A 19,280-nucleotide genomic window follows, 5' to 3' on the forward strand; every position below is an offset into this window, starting at 1 on the left:
ATGACTAATTTGAATTTCATAGCTAGAATACTTACAATGATAAATTAAATTATGAACAAGGTTGGTGGCAAGGTTCAAATATTCTTTTCAAATGCAGAAGAGTGAGCAACGTTCTCTGCAACATTTATTAATACGGAGTTGTTGATTAACCCATTGGGTTGTAAAAACATCTGTCCTGAAGAAGACCTGATACTTGCATTGTGTGGCTGAAACGTGCATGTAGACATAGGTAGTAGTAAGATGGTTGGTCAAGTGACAAATTATACATTTTCATGTGTTTTTAGCTGCATGATTGTAAAAAGAAAAAGTAAAAAGAAAGTGTTTTTGTATTTTCTGAGTACTTACACGTTTCTTTGTATTAGGCACTGCACTCACTCTGATCTTGTTTATGTAACACACCTTTTATACCCTTGTTTAATGGTAATAAGAGATGGAAAAGTGATTGTTGCTCACAAGAAGATAAGAAGTACTGCGCTACTGTTAAAAGATGGCAGCCCATATGCTGCCTACCCACACTCTGTACAGAGCTCTGCTGCACTTGATCTAGGTCCACGCTTTAAACAATCAAAATGAAAAAAATAAAAAAATATGAACATTAATGAGTAGATTTAAATTAATACATATTTTTTGACGAATAAACCAACGTATTTCATTTGTAGTAATGGCGAGGATGGGCGCTGATTAACAGTCCATTCCAGATAATAACGTTCTGGACAACAAAGCTTGTAGTCAGTGTTGGATTGGCCCATAGGCCATTTGGCCCTGGGCCAAAAGAGCTGAACACAAATGTGGGCTGAATTTCTGGTCAATTGAGTGGGCCTAGTTGTTTGGGAATGAGTGTACATTTTGCCTACAGTGCTCATCACAAGGTATGTTTTGCTGCACTTGCTTCCATGCTCACTAGGGACTCTTGCAGCCCCGAATTCCCTGCTTCCCTCTTCCAAGAACAGCACGTTTGTTCAGAGATGCATACGGGGCTGGGCACAGTCCTGGCAGCCTTCCTCACAACATTCAATTTGCCTGCAGGCTCAAGCTTGGGTCACATGTGTATTAGTCGAGTTGTGTGTGGAAGAGGGTGGGGTTTCTCAGCAATGGAAATGTATGTGTGCACTGGGTGCACTCTGCAGGCCTGTGCTGATGTTTACTGGTAGAGCCATGTGTGGGTTTGCTGTGCTGGAATGATATGAATGCTGCGGTGTTAAGCAGATGTGCCTTGGCAGAGCCATTTGCAGGTTTCCACTGTTGCAATACAATCAGTACTTCAGGACTGGGGTGGTGAGTATTGGTATAGCAGTTTATGAGATCCAAACCCTGGAATAGTATGAGTGCTGCAAGGATTGGGTGAGGTGCATTGCCAAAGCTGCTTGTGGTTGGCTTCCAGGGAAGTACTGGCAACCATTGGTCTTGGGGGCAAGCACAACATAGTGGCCCATGGTGAAGCACCTCTAACTCATATTGCATCCAGCAAATTTCGGGTGTGAGATTAATGCTCATGTGTGAGATTGTTGGAGTGAGCAAAAGAACAGCCAGCGATTCCATCGGACCGGAGGTGGTCTATCTTCAGTGTCTTGAGGGCCAATGTGGTCTGCCTTCAGTGTCCTTGATTCACCATTGATGGTGACAGGAGCATGGGCAGCTAGAGGGAAAGGGGGGCAATGGGTAAAGAGGTATGTGCTACAGGCCAAGTGTGTATGTGGGTGAATTCTCCCATTGAAACAGAAATTAGTAGAATGTGGTGGGGAGCGGGTGCAGGTCATGGTGGATATGTGGAGTGAAACTCTTCATTAACAATTGACGGTGAGATTGGATTGATGCAAAGAGGGGGCAACAGAAAAGGCAGGAAAAGGGGGACATGTTTACCCTGTTGGGAAGGGGATGAGTTGAACAAAGAGAATCGGCGAGGGTGGCACCCATATGTTAAGGCGCATTTCTGGTGATCAGCATTCAGAGAGGAGAAATATGCCACTTTGGCATCAGCCACCATAGTTTTGAGGAACATGCACACGTCCCTTTCTTTGTTTATTAAGAGGTCCTTATCTTCCAGTTATTCTGCTGTCTCTGACACCATGCTACCAAAGAGCCCCCCCACCCCTAAACGTTGTAGTAGTTCATCATTTATTTTTTCTGGGTGCGAATTATGGCTCACAAGTGACGTTGCCATGACGAAGCTAATAAGGCAGTTCAGCCTATGTTGTGAACTCTATATTTGGCCATATATGGAACAATACTGTAGTCTATTACAACATGCATGATAAAGGCTGTTTGGATAGTTTACACTTAACAAAAAGTCACCTCTAGTTGCTCACAATTTCAGCAGCACAGTGAGGTAATGTGATTTGACTACCATTATAACATTATTTGGTGAAGTGTGGCAAAAGGTTTGGATTTGTGTAGCACATTAACACTCATTCCAAACTATCTTTAGTTTTCAAACAATGCATTGCACACTGTTTTCAGCATAGTTGCCTTTTCCCTGGCTAATCTAGGAATCACTGCTCAATAACAGTGATTTGCAAAAAACACAGGGTTAATCAGTGTGGCATGTGTATGAAACATCTTCATGGAAAAAGGTTCAGGCAAAGGAGTATGATGCATCCTGAAGAGGCGAAAGAGGACAAGACATACATTTGAGAGATTGCATATATGCAAAGTAAATGAAAGGCAGTTATTCAGTAGAGTATACAGATTCAAGTACACCTACGTTGTGGCAGATCTTGATCCCCACTGAAATGTGCACCTTTCCCAAAGCACAGAGTGTTGCTTGAGAACTGGGCAGCTGGGGCTCCCTGCGGGGCAACATTATGAAGAGAAATACTTTTTCTTGAGATGTGTTTCCCATTCCCATTAGTTACTTTACAGCAAGCATTCCAGTATTTCTCTCAGTGCAATATCTATGACCTTCAGATTATTATTTGTGTTTATAGAGTTTTTATACAGAACATCATGTTAAGTGTTATATCGCGCCTAGAAACACTTGTGTATAGGCGCGTTATAAATGCCATATTATATCATATCATGTCATTCTCAAGACTCTTGAGTAGCGGCTCCACAAGGTAAATAAGAATGTACATAGCAAGTAAGGAAAAGAAATGGGGCTAGATTGGGGACATCCTACTTCCATTAGGGCAATTAATACTTTACGAAGGGCAAACATTTTGCAAAGGAAGACTAATGCCAAATGTTGAGGCTAAGATATATGCTGGAATGGGAGGGGCACATGAATACCATTAGAAGCTACTTTGGAAACGTATCTGGTCTCTGTGATTCATGGGAAGAAATGGTAAGAAGAAGCACCACCGGCTGGTGGAGTGCAATACATTGTTGCTGTGGTACCTTGGGAAAACTATCATTTACGAGCTGTTGTGCTCCAACTCTGGTCAGAAAAGCATTCAGTACAGGTATTTGCACGGGAGGCTTAAGGGGGTTGAGTCGAGGCATGTATAACAGTGCAATCTTGTGATCGTGGACACATGTAGCTCTTGTGTTTCTGCAATAACGAGCAAAGTAGTCAGCATTGGAAGGTAGAGTGGATCAATGTAGTGCATTCTTGTGAGCTCCGGATAACAGTATATTCTTAGCTCTGGTGTTCCAACCTTGCGATGAGAGCATTCAATACAGAAGCCAGGTTACTGTATTATATTTATCTTCAGTGAAAGAAGGGCTGTGTTGTTTGGTTTTGCCAATATTTATAGGTAGTTATTTTGTAATAAAACAGTATTTTTGACACCTTACTGAGCTCTTCCGTTTTTTGGGCGTGGGATACCCCCTGTCTGTCCGCTGCATACCCGAGAGGGAGCGTTTTCCCCAATCTCGACAACAGGGATGGCCATTTGTTTGAAAATGTAAGAACTGAGCTAGATTTATAAAGCAAGTACTCAGCTCCATTTGTTTACCACATGTCTATGAGAGGCTGGTGTACATTGACATTCCCAAGCGGACAGTATAAAAACAAATGAAACCCCAAATTGAGCAAAGTGCTATGCTTACGCTATCTTCAGTGAAAGAAGGGCTGTGTTTTTTGGTTTTGCCAATATTTATAGGTAGTTTATTCCAAGTTATTCCTGTTTGTAAATAGGAGAATATGTTTCAGTTGATTTAGTTGGAAGATTAGACAGAAGGAGTGTTCATGAGTTTATAACAGGCATGTACATCTGGACTGTTGTTCAAAACTTCCCATTGCTCCAAACCGTTTACTAGAGAGTGGGACACCGAAAAATAGAGCAATAAAAAAAACTCTTTGTATTCGTGCAGCAAGATGGGCATTCGGAACATTTGTTTTTTTCTTATATAAGTGTGAGAAATACAGTATTGCGTAAGCAGGCATGCATCAATGCTCGTGTGAATTGCCTTAAAATGTGACTAAAGTCCTTAGATTGGAAGTTGTAGCTGGGGTGTTTGGTGTGGAGACCTAAGTGAGTGTGTGAATGTGTCTATGAAGGATAAACATCCTTGCTGTATGCTAACCAGCACATGGTAATGATGTGTGAACACTTTATTGAAGACTCTGGCTGAGTCGAGGAGCAAAAATATTTCTTGGATTATCCCACAGCCATTTTAGAATTGACCTAATCCTAACCCTATTCTCTGTTTCCCTAAACGTGCTAAACTACCCATGCATGTATGTCCTAATTCTCTTCATCTCCTGTTGACACTGCACAGGTGTTGCAACTTCCCGTGAGGAGGAAGGAGGAAGTGTGAATGTTACTCCCCTAAAGACGGACATTTTCATAGGAACAAGGTCTAGCTGCAGGGCTGTACCAACCATAACCAGCTCATTAGTGCCACCTATGCGAGCCAATTAAACATGGAAAACAGTGCATTAGGGATCATGTGCTTGATGAGCACAGAGTTTACAGCATATCAACAAAAGGCTGATGAACCATCAGGTAAAACAAAGTCAAACAATGCACCCCTTCTGCAGAGTTGTAGCATAGGATGCTTGGATACACAGCACGGCAGAAACTTTATGAATTTCTCAGCAGTTTCAATCTCAGTATCCAAAAGCATTAATGTGATGTCTGTTCAATTCAATGTTTATGAAGAATGGTTTTCATGTCTGTTTATAGCGACAACAGACACCATAAAATATTGTCAGATTTCTGGGTGCTCGTCAGACAATGCTTTCGTGACCATCTGCCGAATTTGTAATTACCTACTTATTCTTTGTTAGTCCGTTTTTCATAGGGTATGCCTATATTGCTACTCTACCAATTGAGGAGAAAAGGTGAGACTCACCAGTGGATTATTGGTGACTGAAAAGAGAAAAATGTCACCACTTGGAAAATGTAATGTCTTGATTAAAGGAGAGTACATTCCTCAGTGGGCAGATGTTCCAATTGAAAGGAAGAAAATCACAATTCATATGTAATTCTTAACCTTTCCTCAGATTTTTCCTTTCCACTGACGTCCCCTGTCATTGTTTTTATATCGACAGCGGTACTCGGCGCAATATCACTGTAGGGCAGTTAAACAGATTCACTAATTAATTTACAGAAAGTCCAAAAACATCACTGATTACAAATATGGACAAAGCCATGAGAGGTATTCAGAATGGAATCTGTCCTAGTACTTCACATTGTACAGTAGATATCACACAGAACTATCTTAAATGCTTTTGAATCATAACATTACAGCTGTGATTTTGTCAGTTGGTGTGAGATTAATGATATAATCATGGTTCGTTTTATGTGATTTGTTTTTACAATGTTTGTGCCATTAGTTTACAAGTATTGAATTTGCAGGTTCATTCTGCTATAGGGAAAGTGGATAAAATAGTAAACATGTCTAAAGTGTTTACTGAAATGTTATGTTGGTTCTGTTAGTTCACGTTTTACTCCTGTGGTGAGTTCCCTGAGCGTTATGCTTTATATCTGATGCCCTGATCATTTTTTCCGAGTGATCCATTGGGAATGCTGTAATGTTTATGTCTACTGCAGAGCTCATAGGACCACAATGGGGGCAAATGAAAGTTGCCGCTTAGTATCCTTTGGCAAGTAAACTCACCCAGACTGTCTGCCCATGGATGTCTGAAAGTCCTCTGGAATCCATAGCCCTGAAAAGGTTTGTAATGTGGCAACTAGTACGGACTGGCTGACTGTTTAAAATGTGAATGTTCCATCTTTGTCTGATTGGAGGTTGAGGTCACCGCAAAGTCTCGGCTTTAGGGATAAAAATAGATACCCTGCACCACTACATTATGAAAAGGTGGGATTCAATCGTGAAGCACAGGAAGGACTAACCCAAGAACAGTGATTTATCCTCCACTCCAGCTTCTCTTGAACCTATGAAAACCTGAAAGTGAGACCTTGCCTTGTCCTGTGGGACGAGTCAAACCTCTACTCCTGCACTGTGGTTTTGCACTCCTCTGAAGATCCTGCATTTGTTTATCCAAGAAGTATGAGCACCACCACCTCCAGTAATCTGGCATGGATGTTGCTGCTGTAAATTGCTTTCTTTATCACCTGGACCCTGCTATTATCCTTTCAGCTTGAGTACTTCCAATTGCTTGTGCTGAAAGTTTTGTCTAGGACAGTGACCTGTGATGCTGGCTAGCACCATTACTGTTCTAACATATTAATAAGGGGCTTTGACACTTCCCGTTCTGAAGAGATCATCTGTGGAGTCCACTCACCTCATCTTATGACATGATATGATAACTCATTTATAACGCGCCTATACACAAGTGTTTCTATGAGCAACAAGACAAGTAAGGGAATACAGAAGGAGGACAAAAGAATGATCTTACTAGGGCTTGTGTCAATCAGATCGCGCAAGTGCGGCACACGGGGGAGAAGTGCCAGGGCGGGGAGGGGAGAGTGCAATGGAATGGGCTTGAGAAGGAAGATGCTTAGGGAGAGAAAGTTGGATATAGTGTGGTCCCGGGCCCCAGAGAGCTCTGTGGACGATGCAGAGGGTCTTGAACTTGATCCTTGCAGCCACAGGGAGCCAGAGGCGATATTTCAGGGCTGGAGAGATAGAATCCCTGGGCTTGAGGCAAAGGACAAGTCTTGCAGTCCTGTTCTGGATTAGTTGTGGCGAAGAGTAGAGGCAGTCAAATTTAGAAAGCGGCTGATGCAGTAGTCCAGCCTAGAGAGGACCAGGGCTCTGGATACAGTATGCTTCTGGGGGAAGTGACAAATGGAAGAATACCTCTGAGGAGGTGCTGCTGATAGTGTGACTTCTTAGAGATGTCAGAGATGTGAAGAGAGAAGGAGAGGGTGGAATTCGAAGATGACACCAAGGTTCTTAGCCTTGTAGGAAGGTGCAGGTAGAGGGCACAGAGTGGGTGGCCAAAGTGAGAGAGGGAATGGGGGAGCAGGTGTCCCAATGAGGAGGATCTCAGTCTTACTGGCATCAAGGCAGAGATCGTTGGAGGCACACCATTCCTGAATTGTGGACAGACAATCAGGTATTAGAGAAGGAGCAGAAGAGGCTGAGGGGACCCTAAAGGAGAGCTGGGTGTCATCCGCATTACACTGAAAGACAGAAGGTAGAGATGTGGTGGGCCAGAGGTGTTAGGTAGTGGTTAAAGAGCCAGCGAGAGAGGTTAGACAGACTGCTGGGGAACACCACAGGTAGAGAGAAAGAGAAAGAAGAAAGGAAAGACCCAAGTTGGACCTGGGAGGGTCGATCAGTAAGAAAAGAGGTCAACCAGTCTAGGGCCTGACCAGAGATAAATGAAGGAGAATGAGGACAGAAGGAAGGTTAGAACCTAAAATAGAGAGCAAGTCTTCACAGGTGTTCAGGAGAGCAGTTTCCGTGCTTATGGCTGCTTTGAAGCCAGGCTCGTGGTCATGGAGACAACCAACATATTCAGTACGTGGATTAAGCTGGGAGATGGTCAGCTTTTCCAAGAGTGTGCACAGGAAACAAGTGATAGAGATGGGCGATAGTTTTCCGGAGAAGACGGATTGGCAGAGGGCTTTTTAAAGAGGGGGTTCACGAGGGAGTGCTTACGGGGGTAGGGGAAGGTTCCAGTGGCAAAACAGTGAATGCAGAAATCGGCCAAGGCTGGAGCAAGGGTGTTGATGTGATCCTCAATGGTTCTGGAGTAGCAAGGGAGCACCTGCTTTGACAAGACTTTCATAGATCAGACTTGTCTCAAAAAATCGTCGGGAGTGAACAGGGAGAAGGAGGGGAAAGGAAGAGGAGATGCGGCCGTAGAGGGGCCTGGAGTGGTAGCGGGAGAGAAAGATGAAGACGAGAGAGTGGACAGGATGTCCTGGGTTTTAGTGGTGAAATGAGATGCCTGAGCTGTGCAAAGGGCCTGGGAGGGTATCAGGTAATATTATCCCCACAAATAATGTCGCCATGTATATGGTTGCCGGGAAAGGCCATAGGTGACATTATTTGTGGGGATAATTTATGGGGTAAAGAGGGGTGGGAGTTGTGGGGTTGTCCCCCGCTCCCTTTAAATAAATATAGGGGTTGTCCCCTGCAGTTTCCATGGGTTAATATTGCTGAAAAAGAACGGCGCCATTCTTGTATGGCAATATGTTCGCGGGAAAATGAACACACGGAACCCCTGGGAGGGAACAAAGAGGTGGAGACTGCAGCAGGACTGGTCAGCTCCTTGCAGATTTTAAAAAGTTTGGCCGAGTTGTTACAGGCCACCGAGATGCAGGCTTGGATGTAGGCTCTCTTCTTAGAAAGGGTCTGTATTGATTTTGGAGTAGGGGGCAGGTCAGTTTGTCATAGGATGAGCCTAATGCCCTCCACTTCCCCTCAGCCACCCTACACTTGTGGCAAAGTGTACCAAAAGATGCGCTTGGATGCAGGCTTCAGACGGATCCTCATGACAGGGGCAAGGACATCCATAGTGTTAGAGATTGAGAGATGAAGGTTGGAAAGGCCTGTGTCAGAGTGTGAGTCAGCCAAAGGTGTAGAGGGAGGCGAGAAAGTCGCAGTTAAAGTCTCCACTGACAGATGCTTCATTGGCTGGATGACCGAGAAGGTGGGTGGCAGTGCTGGGGTCGGCTTAACCTGAGGGGCAGAGAGCGACAGGTGAGAGGAGAGAAGAAAGTGGTCAGTCGAGACAGAAGAGTGGTGAGAGGGTTACAGAGATGGAGGTCTGGTGAGATCAGAACATCCAGGGTGTACCCTGCAGAGTGAATCGGGCCATAGGGACGAATAAAGAAAGAGAAAGAGTCGGAGGGGTTGAGAAAGAGCCCTGAGGAGGGGCTAGAAGCATCCAAGTGAATGTTGAGGTCTCTGAGGAAGGGAAGTTGAGAGGTAGAGGCAAGGAGGGAGGAAGAGTGGTCAGCCCACTCGGAGGGGTAGAGGGCTACCTGGCCAGGCGGCCTGTAGATGGTGGCCACAGTGAGAGAGTGGCCAGGAGAGATAGAGAGCCTTACAGACCAGGCATTCAAAAGGGGAGTATACCTGAGTAGGAATGACAGAAGCAGGGATCCACTCTAGGAAGATCAGGGCCCCTCCCCTCTAGGACGGTTGGTTCTGGGATCAGAGAGGATCTTGTATTCATCAGGGAGGAGAGTGCCAAAAAATGTATGACAGAAGTGGCTATTAAACCAAGTCTTGTGAGAATGAGTACATCCAAATCAAGCTTTTCAAGGAGACGGCAGAAGTCCAAGGAGTGTTTTGCAGCAAAATGAGTATTGACGTGGAGCAGATTGCTACCTTTGCAAGACTTCCATGGTGGGGTACAGGCATGAGATACGCCTTATGGAAGTGTTCGAGGTGCCAGAGAATTGGCAGAGGTGGTAGTCAGAGAGGAAGAAGAGGGTGCCTAAGCAACATCCTCAGCCTTGAAAAAAAAGATTCATCCACTACAGTAATGCTGGCCCCAGTGTCTCTAATGGCAGGGGTCTCCTGACCATTTACAAGTTCACTGTCCTTGTAACATTTTTTGTGTTATATGGAATCTAATTATAGACATCTAAATTCTGCTGTTCCCACAGACCCCAGGCACACTAAAGAAACACTGGCAGAGACTACAATGGGATCTTCAGCCAGTACCTGAAAGTTGCCACTTGTCACATGTACTTCTTCCTCTGGGGAGAAGGTTAAGGAGACAGTGTGGACCCCTGAAGGTTTACCCTTGCATCTGGGATCCCCTTTCACATGGTCAGTAGAGACCCACAAGCATAACATTGACAAATGGGGTTCTCTGCTGACCTCCCTCTGGTTTGGCACCAGAGGTTTCACTAGCCTGATTCGGTTTCTCTGGTGGCTTACCCTTCTTATGTTTGGGCCCTCTTTTGGATTGGAGGTATTGGAATTCTCTTTGCCATATTTTCTGTGCTGCTTCCCATCATCCTTCTTCTCAGTTGCCCCAGAATCCTTGTGAGTGCCCCTGTTGGCAACCCACAAGTCAGCAGCCTTCGCTAACTTCTTTGGATCAATTTCGTTAGAGTCAGCCAAGTGCTGTCTCAGCTCAGGAAATCAGGCATCAAAAATAGACTCCAACAAAAATAGATTTCTCATTCCTTCAAAAGTGTTAACTCTGTAACCCTTTACCCAACCATCTAAGTTTTACAAACATTCACACACCCAAGTAGCCCAGGGGGTACCATCGTGCTTTTTGATGGTCCTAAACCTCTTAAGGTACTGGCAAGGAGTTTTCCAAAATCTAGCTATGAAAACTAGCTTTACATTTTCATACTCCAATCTTTCAAGTTCCCCCACCTTCATTACAGCATCAGTTGCAACCTGGGGGAGCCTAGACAAAAGCCAAGGAACCAACTGATTTCCTGTGAAAGCCTGAATCCCATAGTTATATTCAAAAGCAGCCAACCAATCTAAAATATGAAGTCTCACCTCATACATACTCACAGCTTCTTTAGGCATGCAAGGCCTCTTAGGACTAGAAGACCTAGAAGACTCTGGGAGAGAACCATTTTCAAGAGACAATTTCTTCATTTCAAGTTCATGATTCAATTCCATTTCTCTTAGCCTGAGTTCTTAATGTTTGCTTTCAGTTTGCATTTGGAGCCTTTTAAATTCTAACTCAAGTCTCATATTTTCAAGAGAGACACATTCTGGACTCAGTACTGGACCTGGTAGGGTCTCTGTGGTTATAGCTTGAGGACCTAAAGCCAGTAGAGGTGCAGTGGGGCTCACATCCTAAGACTCCTCTGACTCTCCTAACTCATTGTTAGGTAAGATTTCCACAGAACTGGTAAATCTTCCTTTCCTGGTTCAACCCCAGAACTTTTTGCTTTTCTAATGGGATATTTTTCATTAATACCGCAGTGAATGGGAACCTTTTTCCACAGTCACCTAATCTTTAACTCTTTTTATGGGTGTCATTATTAAGACTCTCCATAGTGTCTTTTTAAAGTTATCATGTTTAACAACCTATTGGAAATAATTGCCTGTTGTTGCTGGGTTGCCCTAGGGGCTACCCATTTAACTTTCTTGTGCTAACCTTGAGTGAACTACAGTTCCCAAGGGTAGAAAGGATCTTTGGATCCCTTTTACATTTTATTCTGTGAAACCTGCACACCCCACCTTATGTGGAGTGCTGGGGAGATACAATGTATCCCCTTTCACATTAAAACTGTAACAATTCTGTTACAGTGACAAGCGTACCTTTAATGGCTGATGGCAGTGATACCTTTTTCTAATTTGGTGCACCTTCGCCGCGGGCTGTGATCACAGATGCAGTAAAGGCACCTAAGGGTGCTCATTTTACCAAAATGGCCCCTGTCTTCGTTTTCTGCCATTTTAGTGTTTCTTGTCGTTTCTTTTCCTTCCCCTGATATCAAGGGTGGGAAATTCCTTTGTGTGATTTTTTTCTTTGGACACCCCGCCCAGGCTCCAGTCAGTCTGTAAGCACAGGAAGTGGGGGAGGAGTACAACACTTCCACATCCTTTGTCTTACGCCTTGCTTCAACTGGGACAAAATCCATTGGGGGCTGGCTGTCCTGATTGGACAACCAGACACCCCTTTCTTGTAAAATGCAGGGAGAGAAGGCAGAGTTTGTGCTGTAGTTCCTGATAAATACTGGAAACCTGGAAGCTGAAGTCATGTCGACCACTGGAACAGAAAACTGAAGAGGATGACGAAGGAAAAGCGGCCAAGATGATTTCCAGCGACTGGAGAGCCTGCTGTGTAACCGGAGCCTGCTGCAGCCCTTCCTTCCAATCGACCTGGGGTCTCCTAAAATGATGACCCGAACCCGGAGCCTGTTGAGACCCACTAGACTCAAGCAGACCTGCATTTTGAGCCATTCCACGGGTTGCTGCGACCTTGCGTTCTTGCAATACCCAATACACTGCGACCTCCTGCCACTTCCAAATTCAGAATCTCGCTGAAACTTCGTGGGCATCTTGGTGTTTCTCCAGTGACATGAATCATGTCTTTAAAGTCCCCTCATAAGAGTGATGGATCTTTAAAACAACGAGAATTCAACCACGATTGTCTGTCTTCTTCTGTGCTCCTTGAAAAGGCGCCAAATCCGCAGAACCGCATTCAGCCGCGAGAGAAATCTTGCCTAGAGCCTTCTTCATCAATCCCTGCTGCAAAGTCCCTTCTGAGGTCTTGTTTTCAGTCTCCACGACAAGGAATCCATTGACCAGGTATTTGGCTGCAGTCCCTGAAGTTCTCCTGCTGCAATCTCTTCTTCATTGCTGAGGTACTGTGTTGGCTTGGGTATATACTTACCTTAAGCCTGTCGGGATTTCTTTGTAGCTTTGGGGTGTTTTTATGGATTGGGAGATCCCTCGTCCAGTGCACCCAGTCCCACTGCTAGAATCCTGTTGGGTGTCTTCTGTGAAGCCCATGAACCCTATTCTAACTCTAGAAGTAAAGTACTCACCTGTTTGCCCAGTTTTCTTAAGGAACTCTGACTTTTGCTACTAAAGAACTTATTCTTCTAACACTGCCGGTTGGTCACTATTCATAGTGACCCCCCCTTCTGCCACTGAGAAAACTCATGCTCCAAGAATAAGGGAAAGACTTTGAAGGGATTGGGACTTCTGCCTAGAAAATAAATCAAGTGTTTTACTTACTTGTAAAGGGTTGGTTGGTAACTGTAATTCTAAGAGTGAACAGTTACAAATGTTCGTACTGATCTTGAATGTGTAATGCACTATTCTCAAAGTATGGTTAACATCTTTTCTCCCTTAGCCACTGTGTTGCCAGTCTAATAGAAAGTAGATGTGAAGGTATTTTAGTCTCCTGTGATTAGGTTGTGCCTCTTAACAAAAGTAATGTGTTGGTTTCACCAGATTATTACTGTAGGGTAAATGTATGAGTGTCCTCCAGCTGTTGGTATCACCAGGTTAGTCCTGTTAGGATAACTGTATGAGTGTCCCCCAACTGGGTCTTGCTTCCCCCGACTTGCTGAGAGCCTGCCCTTAATATGTCTACATTAGGCTGTTGCCTACCTAGAATAACAATTCAGTAATGTGTGACATTGGGTTTTACTTTCCCCTTCATTGTGAAGTTAAAGTATGTGGGTTTTACTTAATTGTGTTGGATGTGGGCCATCCAAAATAAGTTACCAGAGTTATTGCTTACCTCAATCTGGGGTCCCTGATTTCAAAAGCATCTGTAATTGTATATCACATCCTTAGGTTTTACTCACGTGGTATAACTGTGTGTTATGACGAAAGTAGTTATAGCTTTTCTTTTTTAAGAACTTTATTTTGGTTTGCATGTCACAGTGCACTCGCTGTGGTGCTCATCTACACAATACGAGCATACATCACAAATTGATACCCCGGAACCCATTACAGTTTTTTACATCAGGTACATATCTTCGCATATACATACAGTGTGAGATCACATTAAGGCCAGCAGTTTGGGATGGTGCATCATCCGCATTTTCACTATCAGAGTTCTCAGTGTCTGGTAAGGTATCATCTAAATATGCCCTATACAGGGCCCAAATGCCTTTTGGTTTGCATGGCGCAGGCATCAAGCCCACATAGTTTTCCTCGCATTCATTTACGTAGGTTAGCGTTGCAAGGAACTGTTCTGGTGTTGGAGCCTGACTGCTCTTCCATTTCTGGAGGATGCATTTCTTTGCTACCGCGCAGGCGACGTTAAACAGTCTCCTCGTTTTTTCCGGAACCTTTCCGATGTCGCCGAACAGATATTTAGGAGGATTGAGGTGTGCAGGGATTTGTGTTATTTCCTCCAGGATATTAGCCACTGTGCGCCAGAATCCTGCTATCGGGGGGCAGGCCCAGTACATATGGTACGAGTCTGCACCTCGGGCATGGCATTTCAGGCATCTGTCGGAGATAGTATTGTAGAAATTTGCCATTTTTGCAGGGGTAAAGTGTAGTTTATTCAGGATCTTGAATTGTATTAGTCTTAGGCCTGCATTCACTGAAATTTTCTTAGATAGGAGGCAGTATCTGGACCACTTCCCTGTCTCGATTGTGATGCCCATGTCCTTTTCCCATGATGCCTTGATGGTGTTTGGTGATTTCGTGTGAGCCTGGACTATATTGTATAACTTGGTCCCCCTAGTGCCCGCTTGAGAGTACAGTGACTGGTAACATGGGTGTTCGGGGGATTCATCTGGGAATGTTGGCCACCTCGCTTTGAACGCCGCTTTCATACAATGGAATTGTAGAGTGACTAGTTGGTCTCTCCCCACTGATTCTGCAAAGTCTTCCGGGTTACAAATTTACCAATCAGAAACATAGTTTTCATTGTGAGCTTGTATTCTGGGATCCAACTTTTCTGGATAGCTATGTCATATGTTGGCCTGATACCTGGGAAGTTCCAGAGCGGGGCTCGGGAATCATAAGGGGTGTCTATGTGGAGACGCTTGGTAATAGCGGCCCATGCCGCTATTGCGCAGGAGGCGGGGTCAAACTTGCAATCATCTTTGTGTGACTTTGTAAATATGATGGATCGCAAGTCGGTAGGGCGGACCGAGTGTCGCTCGATGGGTATATGTGGTGTTCTATCCAAGGGATCCTGACAGAACTTTGCATAGTGTGCCTGTGCCACATAGTAGTATAGTTCAAAATCAGGGGCAGCAAAGCCTCCCATCTGGTAGGGTTCAACTAACCTGTCCCATTTCATTCGGTTTGCACCTCCGTTCCACACGAAGGTTGTGGCCATGGAACGAAGATTGTCGAAGAAGGGCTTGCCCGGCCATATGGGTATATTACAGTAGACATATAGGAGTTTAGGGAGTACTGTCATCTTAAGGACTGCTATCCGGCCGGCAAGGGATATGGGGAGTTTGGACCAGATTTGAAGTTTAGAGTATATGGTTTGTAGCGTGGATTTGTAGTTGTCTATATAGAGGGACTTCTTGTCGTGAGAAACCAGGATTCCCAGGTATCGGATGTAGTCGGGAGCCCATGACAGGGCATGAATGTTTGTGGGACGAATAGTAGCTTGTGTCAACGGAAAGATCTCGGATTTGGCAGTATTCATTTTGTAGCCTGAGTGTGTGGTGAACTCAGTGATCATCGCCAATATGGGGGGATAGATTATTTTCTGGTTCCCGAACATATAGCAGTGCATCATCGGCGTATAATGAGATGGCTTGGTACACACCGCCCATTTTTATCCCCCTCAGGTCTTGTTCAGCCCAAACTACAGCTGCCACCGGCTCAATGGTAAGGGCAAAAAGGATGGGGGAAAAGGGGCAGCCTTGCCTGGTTCCTCTACATAGGGTGAATCGATTGAATAGGGTACGATTGGTTAAGACTCTGGCCTTGGGAGAGGAATAGAGGAGTTTAACACAGCCTATTAGGTAGGGGCCAAATCTGAATTTGTGAAGGACCTCGAACATATACAGCCATGAAACCGAATCAAACGCTTTTTCGGCATCCAGAGATATGGCTGCTGCTTGTGCCTCTGGCTTGATCTGGGCTAGGATGCTGAATAGTCTGCGCAGGTTCAGGGCCGTGGATCTAGTTGGAATAAATCTGCATTGATCGGGATGTATTAAGGAGGTCATTTTGGGGAGCAGTCTAGTGGCTAGAACCTTCGCATAAATTTTGGCATCTCTGTTGATCAGGGACAAGGGACGGTAGGAGGAGCGTTCATAGGGCGGGCGTCTAGGTTTCAATAGCACTGTAATGACAGCGTCTGACATTGACTCTGGGAGCGAACCCGCGCTCATAGCCTCTTCCCACACGAGAGTCAATATTGGGGCAAGTATCGGGGAATATGTCTTATACAGGTCGGCATTCAGACCGTCCGGCCCTGGGGTCTTACCCGCTGCCAACGATTTAATCGCCTCAGCAATTTCCTCGCTCGTCATGGGCTGTTCAAGGGACCAATTGTCCTCTACTGTTATCTTAGGGATGGCGATCTTACTCAGGTATGACTTAATATCGTCTCTTGTGTACCTATCGTGATTGGCGTAGAGGTTAATGTAATAGTCTTTGAACTCAGAATTTATTTCATCCTCCCCGTGAATAGCCATCCCCTCATCTGTTAGAATGCTTGTAATCGGAGTGTGGGTGTGATCATTGCGAAGTATACGGGCCAGGTGGTGGCCCGCTCTGTTGCCCTCCCCGTATCTGCGTGCCCTGGTCGGAATGGCCATGTATTGTTGTTCCTTAGTTGCCAGTTCATTAAAGGTTTGGAGGTGGAGGCTTATGTCAGCCAAGATACGTTTGTCATGGGACGTACTATAGGCAGATTCAAGCGTCTGCAGGATAGATTCTGTATTGCCCAAATCGGTTCTAACGGTTCTAAGAAGGCCTGATGTCTTGGACATCAAGTTGCCTCGTACCCACACCTTAAATGTTTCCCATATGGATGCCCAGCTGTCTACCGAGCCTTTGTTCAGCTGGAAGAATTCTTCCATCTCAGCGTGGAGGGATTCTACTACGTTTGGGTCTTTCAATGGGCCTCATTACACGTTAGGCGGTAAGGGTTTACCGGTACCGGTAAGGGCACCGGTACTGGTAAACCCTTACCGCCTTATGATATGATATGATAAGATATGGCATTTGTAACGCGCCTATACACAAGTGCCTTACTACGAGTTCCCTTTGCGGAACCCGACCTTAACGGCTGGTTTTACCAGCCGTTAAAGTAGGGTGCCGCAAAGGGACCTCAGTGCTAATTACGCTACAGCAATTTGCGGTACAGTAATTAGCTCCTTCCCCATTCCCATTATGCCCTGTGGGGGCAAAAATGGAAATGGGGAAGTGCCTTGGTGAATGGGGAATTACTGCCCCCGCTCACCTTGGAGTAGGGTGGTAATTCCGCCATCCACCAAGGCGAACACGGTAAAATACCGGCAGCAACCAAGGCGCTAATAGCGCCATGGTTACCGCCTACCATGTAATGAGGCCCAATATGTTGGGGGGACTTCCTCCGTCGCTGTACAGGGCGGTTGATGTCGGGGAACAGTATGTCGAGAGTAACCGGGGAGTGGTCCGAGAGCGTGCGCGGAAGGATGTCGCAGCCTTCAATGGAGTTTACAAGAGAGGATGAGATGAGCCAGTAATCTATTCTGGATTCGGAATCATGGACTGAAGAATAGAATGTGTATTTCCTATCTGTGGGATGAATCCTTCTCCACGCATCGGACAGGGATAGTTCCACCTGGGCTTGGCGTATAATGTTGGCCGCTTTAGTGAGTGTTCTAGGTTTACTTGAGGACCTGTCCAGTGTGGTATCGAGGATAGTGTTGAGGTCTCCCCCCCACAGTACCCAGGCATCCGTGGTCGGGCAAATCTCTGCAAGGATATTTGTGTAAAACTCTGGATCGTCTAAATTTGGGCCATATGTATTAACCAATATGAGTTTTCTGCCTGCCACAGTGCCCCAGATCACCACATATCTGCCCTGTGGGTCGATTTTGCTTTTCTCGGTGGAGAACCCCAAGGAGGTGTGTATTAACGTGATGACCCCTCTGTTTTGGGAGGAATATTCCGTATAATACCTATTGTTTCCCCATTGGCGCAAGATACTCTCGTTGGTGGATTTTAATGCGCGAGTCTCTTGGAGCATAGCGATGTGCGGGTGATGCCTGCTAATGTATGCCCCCACCTTGCTGGCTTTCACCCTATTGTTCAACCCACGGATGTTCCAGGTGAGCAGTTTTAGTTTAAGCCCCCTGGGTATACTGGTTTTCTGCGCCATTTCCATGCGTCATGATAAAGCTTGGATGGGGGTTATTCTCATAGAAGAGGATAGCTAGTGGAACAGTGAGTACAATTTTATCGGTGACTAAGCCAACTAAACATCGTGCCTGGTGCCCAACGGGGGCTTCCTGAGGCATTAACATTTTCCTCAAACAGTAGAACAGTCCCCTGATGCCAGTACCCACCCCCTCCCACACCATCGTGCCCAACTTGATGATGAACCATTTTAACTAACTTGTGGACATACCCAAAGAAGGGGACGAGTGCAGCAACTCCGCTTTGCGTTCAAGCGCATCTCATCCGGCAATATTCAAGGATGGTCGGCAGGGGTGTTCCCCCTGCTTCACCCTGCCTCGAACATTTTCAATGGCCAAGAGAGGGTTGGCGTGCCCGCGGCTGGGCCCAGTGAGCAGTGAGACAGGCTATACCGGTTGCTCTAGAAAGTTCTGGTCGAGCTCCCGTCTTCCGGGTGGAAGGGGTATCGAGGCTTCCATGTAGGCCAATGCCGTTGCGGGGGATTCGAAGAAGTGTGCCCTTCCACCATGCTGTATACAGAGCTTTGCCGGGAAGAGAAGGGCATAGGGGACCTGTCTCAGTTGCAGCTGGCGCTTCATGGTTTCGTAGGATCATCTTTGAGATTGGACACCCGCAGAAAAGTCCGGGTATATATGGATGTTGTCATTGCCAAACCTCAGGGGTCCTTTCTCTCTTGCCAGCCTGAGAACAGCGTCCCTATCTCTGTAGTTCAGCAGTTTGGCTATCACTGTCCGGGGGGGAGCCCCAGGCCTGGGCAGCGGAGCGAGGGAGCGATGCGCCCGCCCAACAAGGAACTGAGGTGAGAGTGTTCCTCCCCAAGGAGGGATTTTAAAAGGTCTTCGATTCGGGACTCCATTGGGCCTTTACAGAAGGTCTCCGAGAGACCGACTATGCGGATGTTGTTCCGTCTGGACCGGGATTCCAAATCGTTGCACTTGTCACAGAGTTTATTCATTTCCCCTCTGAGGAGCGCTATGTCCTGTGTGTTCTGCCGAGTGGAGTCCTCATTCGTGCTGATTCTGCTCTCAGCCTCTGTGATTCTGGCACTTTCCTTGTCCAGGCGAGTTTTGAGGGAGCCTATCGTGGAAACAATGTTGTTGAGCTTGACATTGATGGCTAGGAACCCATTTTGAACCGTGGTCAACAGATGGTAGAATTTCGTGTCTTCAGTGGCCAAGGATGAGGCAGAAAGTTGTAGATCT

General features: G+C 45.7%; 1 protein-coding gene across 4 annotated transcripts in view; it reads right to left on the bottom strand.

Moving 5' to 3' along the window:
* The window catches only part of LOC138467775 (uncharacterized), a 700,943-nt gene that overhangs the window by 620,088 nt on the left and 61,575 nt on the right, over positions 1–19,280 (bottom strand). The gene's annotated exons all lie outside the window — the stretch shown is intronic.

The sequence above is a fragment of the Ambystoma mexicanum genome, chromosome 4q, assembly GCF_040938575.1.
Source record: "Ambystoma mexicanum isolate Mex_15411 chromosome 4q, UKY_AmexF1_1, whole genome shotgun sequence".
NCBI classification, from domain to species: Eukaryota; Metazoa; Chordata; class Amphibia; order Caudata; family Ambystomatidae; genus Ambystoma; species Ambystoma mexicanum.